Below are 13,573 nucleotides of genomic sequence, written 5' to 3' on the forward strand. Positions count from 1 at the left end.
CCTGCGCACTCGGTCTGATCAGTGGGTTTTCTGGAGCTCGAGCGGGTGAGTGGGGAGGTCAGCTCCCGGGGAATGGTTACCAGGGCGACGGGTCACTGGGTAACGGCGGTCACCAGGGTCACCGAAAGGGGGATATTTGGCGCGTGCGCAGTTTGATTGGGGTGAAGGCGGGAATCCCGGGTCCAGTTGCCCGGGTAACGGGTAAAAAGGGGCTGCGCCCCGGGCCGGAGGCAGCGGGAATCCCGCCCGGGAATTAACACTACCTCCGCCCGGCTGCAGAGCGTCAGGACTGGCTGTCCAGCCGCTTCCCGGGCCCCTGATCCCTCCCACGGACCCCAATTCCCCCCCTCACCCCCCCCCCCCTCCCCCGGACCACCAGTCTCCCCCCCTCGTCCTGTCCCTGTCCCCCCCCCCCTCCCCGTCCTGTCTCCCCCTCCCCCCCCCGTCCACCCTCCCCTCCCCCTCCTGTCCCCCCTCCCCCTGTCCTGTCCCTGTCTCCCCCTCCCCTCCCCGTCCTGTCTCCCCCTCCCCTCCCCGTCCTGTCTCCCCCCCCCCCCGTCCTGTCCCCCCTCCCGTCCCCCCTCCCCCTGTCCTGTCCCTGTCTCCCCCTCCCCTCCCCGTCCTGTCTCCCCCTCCCCTCCCCGTCCTGTCTCCCCCTCCCCTCCCCGTCCTGTCTCCCCCTCCCCTCCCCGTCCTGTCTCCCCCTCCCCTCCCCGTCCTGTCTCCCCCCCCCGCCCGTCCTGTCCGCCCCGTCCCCCCATCCTGTCCCCCCCCGTCCTGTCCCCCCCCGTCCTGTCCCCCCCCGTCCTGTCCCCCCCGTCCTGTCCCCCCCCGTCCTGTCCCCCCCCGTCCTGTCCCCCCCCGTCCTGTCCCCCCCCGTCCTGTTCCCCCCCCCCCCGTCCTGTTCCCCCCCGTCCTGTCCCCCCCCCCGTCCTGTCCCCCCCCCGTCCTGTCCCCCCCCCCGTCCTGTCCCCCCCCCGTCCTGTCCCCCCCCCGTCCTGTCCCCCCCCGTCCTGTCCCCCCCCGTCCTGTCCCCCCCCGTCCTGTCCCCCCCCCCGTCCTGTCCCCCCCCCCGTCCTGTCCCCCCCCCCCGTCCTGTCCCCCCCCCCGTCCTGTCCCCCCCCCGTCCTGTCCCCCCCCCCGTCCTGTCCCCCCCCGTCCTGTCCCCCCCCCCGTCCTGTCCCTCCCCGTCCCCCCCGTCCTGTCCCCCCCGTCCTGTCCCCCCCGTCCTGTCCCCCCCCGTCCCCCCCGTCCCCCCCGTCCTGTCCCTCCCCGTCCCCCCCGTCCTGTCCCTCCCCCGTCCCCCCCGTCCTGTCCCTCCCCGTCCCCCCCGTCCTGTCCCTCCCCGTCCCCCCCGTCCTGTCCCCCCCCGTCCCCCCCGTCCTGTCCCCCCCCGTCCCCCCCGTCCTGTCCCCCCCCGTCCTGTCCTCCCCCTTCCCCCCGTCCTGTCCCCCCGTCCTGTCCCCCCGTCCTGTCCCCCCGTCCTGTCCCCCCGTCCTGTCCCCCCGTCCTGTCCCCCCGTCCTGTCCCCCCGTCCTGTCCCCCCGTCCCGTCCCCCCCGTCCCGTCCACCCCGTCCCGTCCCCCCCGTCCCGTCCCCCCCGTCCCGTCCCCCCCCGTCCCGTCCCCCCCGTCCCGTCCCCCCCCGTCCCGTCCCCCCCCGTCCCGTCCCCCCCCGTCCCGTCCCCCCCGTCCCGTCCCCCCCGTCCCGTCCCCCCCGTCCCGTCCCCCCCCGTCCCGTCCCCCCCCGTCCCGTCCCCCCCGTCCCGTCCCCCCCCCGTCCCGTCCCCCCCCGTCCCGTCCCCCCCGTCCCGTCCCCCCCCGTCCCGTCCCCCCCCGTCCCGTCCCCCCCCGTCCCGTCCCCCCCCGTCCCGTCCCCCCCGTCCCGTCCCGTCCCGTCCCCCCCCGTCCCGTCCCCCCCGTCCCGTCCCCCCCCGTCCCGTCCCCCCCCCGTCCCGTCCCCCCGCTCCCCCCCGTCCCGTCCCCCCCCCGTCCCGTCCCGTCCCCGTCCCGTCCCCCCCCCGTCCCGTCCCGTCCCCCCCCGTCCCGTCCCGTCCCCCCCCGTCCCGTCCCCCCCGTCCCGTCCCCCCCCGTCCCGTCCCCCCCCGTCCCGTCCCCCCCGTCCCGTCCCCCCCCGTCCCGTCCCCCCCCGTCCCGTCCCCCCCGTCCCGTCCCCCCCCGTCCCGTCCCCCCCCGTCCCGTCCCCCCCGTCCCGTCCCCCCCGTCCCGTCCCCCCCCCGTCCCGTCCCCCCCCGTCCCGTCCCCCCCCGTCCCGTCCCCCCCGTCCCGTCCCTCCCCCCGTCCCGTCCCCCCCCCCGTCCCGTCCCCCCCCCCGTCCCGTCCCCCCCCCGTCCCCCCCCCCGTCCCGTCCCCCCCCCCCGTCCCGTCCCCCCCCCCCGTCCCGTCCCCCCCCCCCCGTCCCGTCCCCCCCGTCCCGTCCCCCCCCGTCCCGTCCCCCCCGTCCCGTCCCCCCCGTCCCGTCCCCCCCGTCCCGTCCCCCCCCGTCCCGTCCCCCCCGTCCCGTCCCCCCCCGTCCCGTCCCCCCCGTCCCGTCCCCCCCCGTCCCGTCCCCCCCCCCGTGCCCCCCCCCCCCCCCCCCCCCCGTCCCGTCCCCCCGTCCCGTCCCCCCCCGTCCCGTCCCCCCCGTCCCGTCCCCCCCCGTCCCGTCCCCCCCGTCCCGTCCCCCCCCTCCCCGTCCCGTCCCCCCCTCCCCCGTCCCCCCTCCCCCGTCCCGTCCCCCCCTCCCCCGTCCCGTCCCCCCTCCCCCGTCCCGTCCCCCCCTCCCCGTCCCGTCCCCCCCTCCCCCGTCCCGTCCCCCCCTCCCCCGTCCCGTCCCCCCTCCCCCGTCCCGTCCCCCCCTCCCCCGTCCCGTCCCCCCCTCCCCCGTCCCGTCCCCCCCTCCCCCGTCCCGTCCCCCCTCCCCCGTCCCGTCCCCCCCTCCCCCGTCCCGTCCCCCCCTCCCCCGTCCCGTCCCCCCCTCCCCCGTCCCGTCCCCCCCTCCCCCGTGCCGTCCCCCCCTCCCCCGTGCCGTCCCCCCCTCCCCCGTGCCGTCCCCCCTCCCCCGTGCCGTCCCCCTCCCCCGTGCCGTCCCCCCCTCCCCCGTCCCGTCCCCCCTCCCCCGTCCCGTCCCCCCCTCCCCCGTCCCGTCCCCCCCTCCCCCGTCCCGTCCCCCCCTCCCCCGTCCCGTCCCCCCCTCCCCCGTCCCGTCCCCCCCTCCCCCGTCCCGTCCCCCCCTCCCCCGTCCCGTCCCCCCCTCCCCCGTCCCGTCCCCCCCTCCCCCGTCCCGTCCCCCCCTCCCCCGTCCCGTCCCCCCCTCCCCCGTCCCGTTCCCCCCCCCGTCCCGTTCCCCCCCCCCGTCCCGTTCCCCCCCCCCGTCCCGTCCCCCCCCCCCCGTCCCGTCCCCCCCCCGTCCCGTTCCCCCCTCCCGTCCCCCCCTCCCCCCGTCCCGTCCCCCCCTCCCCCCGTCCCGTCCCCCCTCCCCCCCGTCCCGTCCCCCCCTCCCCCCCCCCCCGTCCCCCCCTCCCCCCTGTCCCGTCCCCCCGCTCCCCCCCGTCCCGTCCCCCCGCTCCCCCCCGTCCCGTCCCCCCGCTCCCCCCGTCCCGTCCCACCGCTCCCCCCGTCCCGTCCCCCGCTCCCCCCGTCCCGTCCCCCGCTCCCCCGTCCCGTCCCCCCGCTCCCCCGTCCCGTCCCCCGCTCCCCCGTCCCGTCCCCGTCCCGTCCCCCCGCTCCCCCGTCCCGTCCCCCCGCTCCCCCGTCCCGTCCCCCGCTCCCCCGTCCTGTCCCCTCCCCCCCCCCGTCCTGTCCCTCCCCCTCCCCCGTCCTGTCCCTCCCCCTCCCCCGTCCTGTCCCTCCCCCTCCCCCGTCCTGTCCCTCCCCCTCCCCCGTCCTGTCCCTCCCCCTCCCCCGTCCTGTCCCTCCCCCTCCCCCGTCCTGTCCCTCCCCCTCCCCCGTCCTGTCCCTCCCCCTCCCCCGTCCTGTCCCTCCCCCTCCCCCGTCCTGTCCCTCCCCCTCCCCCGTCCTGTCCCTCCCCCTCCCCCGTCCTGTCCCTCCCCCTCCCCCGTCCTGTCCCTCCCCCTCCCCCGTCCTGTCCCTCCCCCTCCCCCGTCCTGTCCCTCCCCCTCCCCCGTCCTGTCCCTCCCCCTCCCCCGTCCTGTCCCTCCCCCTCCCCCGTCCTGTCCCTCCCCCTCCCCGTCCTGTCCCTCCCCCTCCCCCGTCCTGTCCCTCCCCCGTCCTGTCCCTCCCCCTCCCCGTCCTGTCCCTCCCCCTCCCCCGTCCTGTCCCTCCCCCTCCCCCGTCCTGTCCCTCCCCCTCCCCCGTCCTGTCCCTCCCCCTCCCCCGTCCTGTCCCTCCCCCTCCCCCGTCCTGTCCCTCCCCCTCCCCCGTCCTGTCCCGTCCCCCCCGTCCAGTTCCCCCCCTGTCCAGTTCCCCCCCTGTCCAGTTCCCCCCCTGTCCGTTCCCCCCCCTGTCCAGTTCCCCCCCTGTCCAGTTCCCCCCCCCTGTCCAGTTCCCCCCCCTGTCCAGTTCCCCCCCCTGTCCAGTTCCCCCCCCTGTCCAGTTCCCCCCCCTGTCCAGTTCCCCCCCCTGTCCAGTTCCCCCCCCTGTCCAGTTCCCCCCCTGTCCAGTTCCCCCCCCTGTCCAGTTCCCCCCCCTGTCCAGTTCCCCCCCCTGTCCAGTTCCCCCCCCTGTCCAGTTCCCCCCCCTGTCCAGTTCCCCCCCCTGTCCAGTTCCCCCCCCTGTCCAGTTCCCCCCCCTGTCCAGTTCCCCCCCCTGTCCAGTTCCCCCCCCTGTCCAGTTCCCCCCCTGTCCAGTTCCCCCCCCTGTCCAGTTCCCCCCCCCTGTCCAGTTCCCCCCCCCTGTCCTGTTCCCCCCCCCTGTCCTGTTCCCCCCCCCTGTCCTGTTCCCCCCCCCCTGTCCTGTTCCCCCCCCCCTGTCCTGTTCCCCCCCCCCTGTCCTGTTCCCCCCCCCCTGTCCTGTTCCCCCCCCCTGTCCTGTTCCCCCCCCCTGTCCTGTTCCCCCCCCCTGTCCTGTTCCCCCCCCCTGTCCTGTTCCCCCCCCCCTGTCCTGTTCCCCCCCCTGTCCTGTTCCCCCCCCCTGTCCTGTTCCCCCCCCCCTGTCCTGTTCCCCCCCCCTGTCCTGTTCCCCCCCCTGTCCTGTTCCCCCCCCCTGTCCTGTTTCCCCCCCCTGTCCTGTTTCCCCCCCCCTGTCCTGTTTCCCCCCCCCTGTCCTGTTTCCCCCCCCCTGTCCTGTTTCCCCCCCCCTGTCCTGTTTCCCCCCCCCCTGTCCTGTTTCCCCCCCCCTGTCCTGTTTCCCCCCCCTGTCCTGTTTCCCCCCCCCTGTCCTGTTTCCCCCCCCCTGTCCTGTTTCCCCCCCCCTGTCCTGTTTCCCCCCCCCTGTCCTGTTTCCCCCCCCCTGTCCTGTTTCCCCCCCCCTGTCCTGTTTCCCCCCCCTGTCCTGTTTCCCCCCCCCTGTCCTGTTTCCCCCCCCTGTCCTGTTTCCCCCCCCCTGTCCTGTTTCCCCCCCCCTGTCCTGTTTCCCCCCCCCTGTCCTGTTTCCCCCCCCCTGTCCTGTTTCCCCCCCCCTGTCCTGTTTCCCCCCCCCTGTCCTGTTTCCCCCCCCCTGTCCTGTTTCCCCCCCCCTGTCCTGTTTCCCCCCCCTGTCCTGTTTCCCCCCCCCTGTCCTGTTTCCCCCCCCTGTCCTGTTTCCCCCCCCCTGTCCTGTTTCCCCCCCCCTGTCCTGTTTCCCCCCCCCTGTCCTGTTTCCCCCCCCCTGTCCTGTTTCCCCCCCCCTGTCCTGTTTCCCCCCCCTGTCCTGTTTCCCCCCCCCTGTCCTGTTTCCCCCCCCCTGTCCTGTTTCCCCCCCCCTGTCCTGTTTCCCCCCCCCTGTCCTGTTTCCCCCCCCCTGTCCTGTTTCCCCCCCCCTGTCCTGTTTCCCCCCCCCTGTCCTGTTTCCCCCCCCCTGTCCTGTTTCCCCCCCCTGTCCTGTTTCCCCCCCCCTGTCCTGTTTCCCCCCCCCTGTCCTGTTTCCCCCCCCCTGTCCTGTTTCCCCCCCCCTGTCCTGTTTCCCCCCCCCTGTCCTGTTTCCCCCCCCCTGTCCTGTTTCCCCCCCCCTGTCCTGTTTCCCCCCCCCTGTCCTGTTTCCCCCCCCCTGTCCTGTTTCCCCCCCCCTGTCCTGTTTTCCCCACCCCTGTCCTGTTTGCCCCCCCCCCTGTCCTGTTTTCCCCCCCCCGGTCCTGTTTTCCCCCCCCCTGTCCTGTTTCCCCCCCCCCTTCCCCCCGTCCTGTCCCCCCCCCGTCCTGTCCCCCCCGTCCTGTCCTGTCCCCCCCTCACTGGGTGATAAACGTTTTCCTCATGGTTCTGATTTTGAGCCTGTGCATCTTGTTCTCAGTTCTTCCCCAGTGTGGAACAGCTTCTCCCTGTCGTTCCTGTCCAGGCCCCTCAATACTGAAACTCCTGGTTAAATCTCCTCTCAGCTGCCTTTCCTCGAAGGAAAACAGTCCCGACTTTTCCAATCATTCTCCGTTACAAATTCCCCATCCTGGGAATCATTCTTGTGAATCTTTGCTGGACACAATCAGATCTGTTAGATCCTTCTTATAATGCCCAGTTCTGGGTGTCGCACATCACTTCAGCTGAGGCTGAACTCGCATCTTCAACAGAGACAAGTTCAACATAACCTCCTTGCTCTTGTGACTCCATGTTCCCATTAATAAAACCCAGACTGCTGTGTGCATTATCAACTGCTCGGCCTTCATTGTCACCGTCAAAGAATTGTGCAGATGTACATCCAGGTTCCTCTGTTTGTGCACCCGATTTGAGTTATACCTCCCCTTTTAAACCATTGCTCTGTTCTTCCTGCCAAAACAAATCACTTCACATTTTTCTGCATTGAGCCCCATCTGTCCACAGTCTGGTCAGGTCCATAGTGTGGAGATGCTGGCGTTGGACTGGGATAAACACAGTAAGAAGTTTAACAACACCAGGTTAAAGTCCAACAGGTTTATTTGGTAGCAAAAGCCACACCATAGGCACAATCCTCCTGAGAATCATAGAATCCCTACAGTGCAGAAGGAGGTCATTTGGCCTAGCGAGTCTGCATGGACAACAGTCCCATCCGGAGGAAGCCCACACAGACATGGGGAGAATGTGCAGACTCCGCACAGACATTGACCCAAGCTGGGAACGAACCCAGGTCCCTGGAGCTGTGAGGCAGCAATGGTAACCACTGTGCCGCCCTCTGTGAGAATGGAGGGAGTGGAGAATGATTAAAGTGGATGGGTGGGTGATGTCAGGGGATGGAACTCCTTTGTAACTTGAGCATACCTGTGCTACAGCTTAACGTTTTTATAAAATCTGTATTCACCTCCCTGCAGAGATTCTCGGGTTCAATTGTTGCAAAATTTGGAAGCTGTTCCAACACTTGATCCTAAAGCTAGGACTGGAAGACAATATTTTGGAGTGACTTACTGATCAGTTAATGCTGGAACTCAGGTAGGGTGAAAGAACGATTTAGGATATGCTCTTTGCTTACACTTTTTAATTCTATTGTTGATATGTATAGCTGTGGTGAGGGTGAGGATCTGTTACAGGATTAATATTCTAGAGAATTCAAATCTCAATATGACAGTTGAGAATTTGAAATCTGTTTAAAGAGAAAGTTCTCTCTGTAACAGTAATCAGGAACTTTCCGTGTTGTCAAAACATGCCAGTAGGTTCATCGATGATCTTTCAGGGAGGAAACCAGTCGTTTTTACCAAATCGAGCCTGCATGAGATTTCAGTTCCATCTTAACCACTCTCAGTTGCCTTACCTTCTCAAGGAGAACTAGCAATGGGCAATAGATGCCAGCTTTTTCAATGATGCCCACACCTGATGATTAACAGGAAAAATGCTGCATCAAGGCTCAGACTGTAACTACAGTATGCTCCTGAAATATACAAATCACAGAGGGTCCTGGGGTTGATCCCTGATCTGTGTTCATCTGTGTTGGGTGAGCATTTAACCTCTGCACCATCAGCAAAGTGGGGAGGTTATAAATCAGCTAGGGGTTTTGTTCCTGACAAAGAACTTGAATTTCTATAGGTCACAGAATGTTGCAAAGTGCTCCCCCTCCAATGAGTTTGTGTTTATGCAGTCAGGATGTGGAAAAAGATTGCCTCTGGATGAGAGAATGTCCAGTGGGGATGTTGGGTGAGCACAGAATCAGGCTGTGCTGTGGTACCCCGGTGCATGATTCACCTGTCACAATCTGAGTTTTTGGGTGAATAATGTGTGAAGACAGTAGGCACTTGTAAATCTATTCTCCCGCCAGCATCAGCAGCTCTGGGAAGTGACAGAAATTCAGTGGAGGAAATGGAAGGAAATGGAGAGGAAGATTACAAATAAATAAATTTTAGTACAATACTGATTCACAATGAGTGGGCTGAACTTTTCTTGAGTCCCTGAATCAAATACTTTAATACAAGAGCCAGTAGGTTTTTGAGAAATCTGGGTCCAAGGCCATTAACATGTTTTTGGGCCATAACCAGAGGGCAGAATGGGAGAGAAACTTTGGGAATTCTGTTTGAAGGGAAGTTGGTTTGGATCAGTGATTTCCCCCAGCTGTGTGTTTTAATCTTGGTGGCTGTGAGCAGTTTTCTTCCCCAAGGGAGGACCAGACCGGAGGGCAGTCACTCTGAGCTAGTTCCTGGTTTCCAAGTAGCAGTTGTAGATCTGCATTGCAGAGTTTCTGACTGGGCTGTTCAATAAGGAGCGTGTGTACCTTGGCACAGCGTGGTAAAGCATCAATTTATACTGCAGCAAATGCTCTGTCAGTTTCAAGGTGCAATAGAGGCAGTTAATAAAAGAGTCTCCAAAACCACACTGTACAGGGAATGGAGAAGCTTATAGAGGAATTTATATCATCACCATAAACATTTCTTCATAATGAGATGGCCTAATTAGCAGTTCAAGGAGATGAATGAAAGAACCATAACGTGTGTGTCATATCGCACATAATTACAGGATGTATTAGATCTTTTCTTTGTGTGGTTATTTACAGCCTAAATCTATTGTGGGTACTGTGAGAGTCCAGAACGGTGTTGAGAATATTCTGTTCAGTGCTATCATGAAGGGTATTTTTAGATATGTTACTGGATTCAGTGGCCTGGATGAATAATCCGCAGCAAGTAAGACAGTCTGAGCATTTGAATTCTGTTTGAAAACTCTTGATTAAAAGCCGGTTTCGGTAGAAGTGACCATGAAGCTGTCAGATTGCCACGAAATGCCAAAAGTGTTCACTAATGTCCTTCAGGGGGATGGAAACCTGCACTGCTGACCTGGTCTGGGCAATATGTAACTCCACTCCCATGGGAACATACCTGACTCTTAACTCTCCTCTTAAGTGACCTATCAAACCCACCTGCTAGTGGTCAAGAAAGAGGCCTACCCTCACACTGCCTCCTGAGCTCCTTGCCCAGTCCCCTTCAGCTGGAGCTGTACCCCTGAGCTCTGTGCCCTGCCCCTAAGTTTCCCCCAAGCTCTTTGCACTGCACATTATGTTCTGCTGCAATTCTTGCCCAATAGCTGAGTAGCTGACCAACTTGCTTTAGAACAAATTTATCTGCTCGCTTTCCATTTTGTTCCTTTTTCAGCTGGGTAACTTTAAACCCCAAAACTCTGTTTCACAGTGAGGGTTTTCCTAAAGGTTTTACCTCTAGCTCAAGCTAGCGAAATCATAGAATCTTACAGTGCAGAAGGAGGCCTTTTGGCCCATCGAGCCTGCACCAACAACAATCCCACCCAGGCCTTATCCCCGTAACCCTACGTAATTACCCCTGACACTAAGGAGCAATTTAACATGGCCAATCCATCGAACCCGCACATCTTTAGAGTGTGGAAGGAAACCAGAGCACCCGGAGGAAACCCACGCAGACGCGGGGAGAAGGTGCAGACTGCACAGACAGTGACCTGAGGCCGGAATTGAACCCAGATCCTTGTGAATCAGCAGTGCTAACCATTGTGCCACCGTGCTGCCCTTAAATAAACAGAGAATGTTCTAGATGGTAAAGTCATCAAAAGCTGCTCTCTCCTTTGAAGCAGATAGTAGACTGGTAGCAATTTAACCTGAGGATCATCACACCTCCGACAAGCAAAGAACAAAGAGAACAAAGAACAGTACAGCACAGGAAACAGGCCCTTCGGCCCTCCAAGCCTGTGCCGCTCCTTGGTCCAACTAGACCAATCGTTTGTATCCCTCCATTCCCAGGCTGCTCATGTGACTATCCAGGTAAGTCTTAAACAATGTCAGCGTGCCTGCCTCCACCACCCTACTTGGCAGCGCATTCCAGGCCCCCACCACCCTCTGTGTAAAAAACATCCCTCTAATATCTGAGTTATACTTCGCCCCTCTCACCTTGAGCCCGTGACCCCTCGTGATCGTCACCTCCGACCTGGGAAAAAGTTTCCCACAGTTCACCCTATCTATCCCCTTCATAATCTTGTACACCTCTATTAGATCTCCCCTCATTCTCCGATAGCCTTTATAAATAACCTCAGGCAGTAAGGGAATTGAGCCCACGCTGTTGGCATTGCTCTGCATCACAAACCAGCCATCCAGCCAACTGGAGCTAACTGACTCCCATCTTTCAGCCTTGAACATTAAGACAGACAAATCCCCAGGGCCAGATGGCATCTATCCTAGACTCCTCAGGGAGGCAAGAGATGAAATTGCTGGGCCTCTAACAGAAATCTTTGTCTCTTCACTGGACACAGGTGAGGTCCCAGAGGATTGGAGGATAGCAAATGTGGTCCCGTTATTTAAGAAGGGTAGCAAGGATAACCCGGGTAATTATAGGCCGGTGAGCTTGACATCCGTGGGAGGTAAATTGTTGGAGAAGATTCTTAGAGATAGGATATATGCGCATTTAGAACTGAATAATCTCATTAGCTATAGACAGCATGGTTTTGTACGAGGGAGGTCATGCCTCACAAATTTGGTTGAGTTTTTTGAGGAGGTGACAAAAATGATTGACGAGGGAAGGGCCGTGGATGTCGTCTATATGGATTTTAGTAAAGCGTTTGACAAGGTCCCTCATGGCAGGCTGGTGCAAAAGGTTAAATCTCACGGGATAAAAGGTGAGCTAGCTCGATGGGTGGAGAACTGCCTTAGCCATAGAAGACAGAGGGTAGCAGTGGAGGGGCCTTTTTCCAGTTGGAGGTCTGTGACAAGTGGTGTTCCGCAGGGCTCTGTACTGGGACCTCTGCTGTTTGTGATATATATAAATGATTTGGAGGAAGATGTAGCTAGTCTGATTAGTAAGTTTGCGGACGACACAAAGATTGCTGAAGTTGAGGATAGTGATGAACATTGTCAGAGAATACAGCAGGATATAGATAGGCTGGAACATTGGGCGGAGAAATGGCAGATGGAATTTAATCCAGATAAATGCGAAGTGATGCATTTCGGTAGATCAAATGTAAGGGGGAGCTATACAATAAATGGCAGAACCATCAGGAGTATAGACACACAGAGGGACCTGGGTGTACAAGTCCACAGATCCTTAAAGGTGGCAACACAGGTGGAGAGGGAGGTGAAGAAGGCATATGGCATGCTTGCCTTTATTGGATGGGGCATAGAATATAAAAGTTGGCATATGATGTTGCAGCTGTATAGACCGTTGGTTAGGCCACATTTGGAATACTGCACCCAATTCTGGTCACCACACTACCAGAAGGACGTGGAGGCTTTGGAGAGACTACAGAAATGTTTTACCAGGATGTTGCCTGGTATGGAGCATCTTAGCTATGAGGAGAGATTGGGTAAACTGGGGTTGTTCTCCCTGGAACGACGGAGGATGAGGGGCGACCTAATAGAGGTGTATAAAATTATGAAGGGCATAGATAGGGTGAACAGTGGGAAGGTTTTTCCCAGGTCAGAGGTGACGAACACAAGGGGTCACAGGTTCAAGGTGAGGGGGGCAAGGTTCAACACAGATGTCAGGGGGTCGTATTTTACACAGAGGGTGGTGGGGGCCTGGAATGCGCTGCCGGGCAAGGTGATTGAGGCGGACACGCTGGGATCGTTTAAGACTTACCTAGATAACCACATGAACAGATTGGGAATAGAGGGATACAAAAGAATGGTCTAGTGGGCACATGAGCGGCGCAGGCTTGGAGGGCCGAAGGGCCTGTTCCTGTGCTGTATTGTTCTTTGTTCTTGTTCTAAATCCAAACCAATTTGGTCTTTTTAACCTTTGTGCAAGGTCCTTCGCACTTTCCTGTGCAATAAACATAGATTTCCTGTTCTCACCCAGACTGACTTGTCTGTGAGCTTCGGGTATCTTTTGGAAAGTCTGTCCCTGATCTCGCATAAAGCTTCTGATGGACCCTGCCTCTTGAACCCTGTCTCCATGGCAGTGTGAGTCACATAAAAGTTCCACCTGGATATAAGACTTAAATATTATATCCTTTAGAATTCTCATTCTGTTCCATCTTAAAACTAAATAGACAGCTTAATTACTGTTTACAAAACCAAACATTCTCAACACCTTGGGGCTTTGGTGACAAAAAGTTTATCCACTGCAAAGCACGGATGCTTCTGCCAAAGTCTATAAGTGTCCAATACCTTGCATCTTCTTCCCAATAAAACAATCCGGGCCCCTCATTAATCTTTAACAGTCAAAGCACCAAGTTTTACTTTCAGCAAAAATCAGAACAAGTCACATGCTCTCTTTCATTCCTCCATTTTACCCCAAATTAAAGATACTGTCCCAAAACACAGCACTTTTTAAAATAAACTTCATATTTATAACCCGAGGGAGCTTTTCAACTTTCTTTGCCAATGTAAAATGAGTGATAGATTGTTGGCAGCCTGTTCCATATCTCTCCCTGTTTTTAGTCCCATGCTGGATTGTACAATCCTCTCAATGTACAATGTACAATGGGCAGCTGAGTGCACAAAGTCAGAATGAGCCTCCAGGAGTGTGCAAACTGGCAGTGAAGAGTCTGAACAGTTGGAACAAAATTATTAAAGATGTCACAGCAGGACACTTGGTGAAATTCAAGAAATTATAGAATCTAGAATTCCTACAATGCAAAACTAGGCCATTTAACCCATCGTGTCTGTACTGACTCTCTGACAGAGCATTTTACCCAGACCCACCACTCGCCCTATCCCTGTAACCCCATGTATTTACACCGCTAATCCCCTAACCTACACGTCTTTGGACTGTGGAAGGAAACCGGAGCACCTGGAGGAAACCCACGCAGACATGAGGAGAACCTGCAGACTCCGCACAGACAGTGACCCAAGCCAGGAATTGAACCCGAGTCCCTGGCGTGAAGCAGCAGTGCTAATCACTGTGCCACTGTGCTGCCCCGGGTCCCTGGTGCTGTGAGGCAGCAGTACTAACCACTGTGCCACCATGATGCCCCGGGTCCCTGGCGCTGTGAGGCAGCTGTGCTAACCACTGGGCCACTGTGATGCCCAGATCAGGCAGAGTCAACATAGTTTTGAAAAAGGAAAAGCATGTTTAATTTGTTGAATTTTTTTCAGAGTCACATGTGCTGTGGATGACGACGAGCCAGTGGATGTACTGT

At 60.6% G+C, this 13,573-nt stretch overlaps 1 protein-coding gene across 1 annotated transcript in view; it reads left to right on the forward strand.

Moving 5' to 3' along the window:
* The first annotated feature begins 14 nt into the window (after positions 1–14).
* nt5c2a (5'-nucleotidase, cytosolic IIa) overlaps positions 15–13,573 on the forward strand; it is a 143,564-nt gene continuing 130,005 nt past the window's right edge. The window contains exons 1-2 of the mRNA XM_078222973.1: positions 15–45; positions 7,369–7,486. The gene's annotated coding sequence lies outside the window, so the exon portion shown is untranslated. The remainder of the gene's footprint in view (positions 46–7,368; positions 7,487–13,573) is intronic.

The sequence above is a fragment of the Mustelus asterias genome, chromosome 11 (assembly GCF_964213995.1).
Source record: "Mustelus asterias chromosome 11, sMusAst1.hap1.1, whole genome shotgun sequence".
NCBI classification, from domain to species: domain Eukaryota; kingdom Metazoa; phylum Chordata; class Chondrichthyes; order Carcharhiniformes; family Triakidae; genus Mustelus; species Mustelus asterias.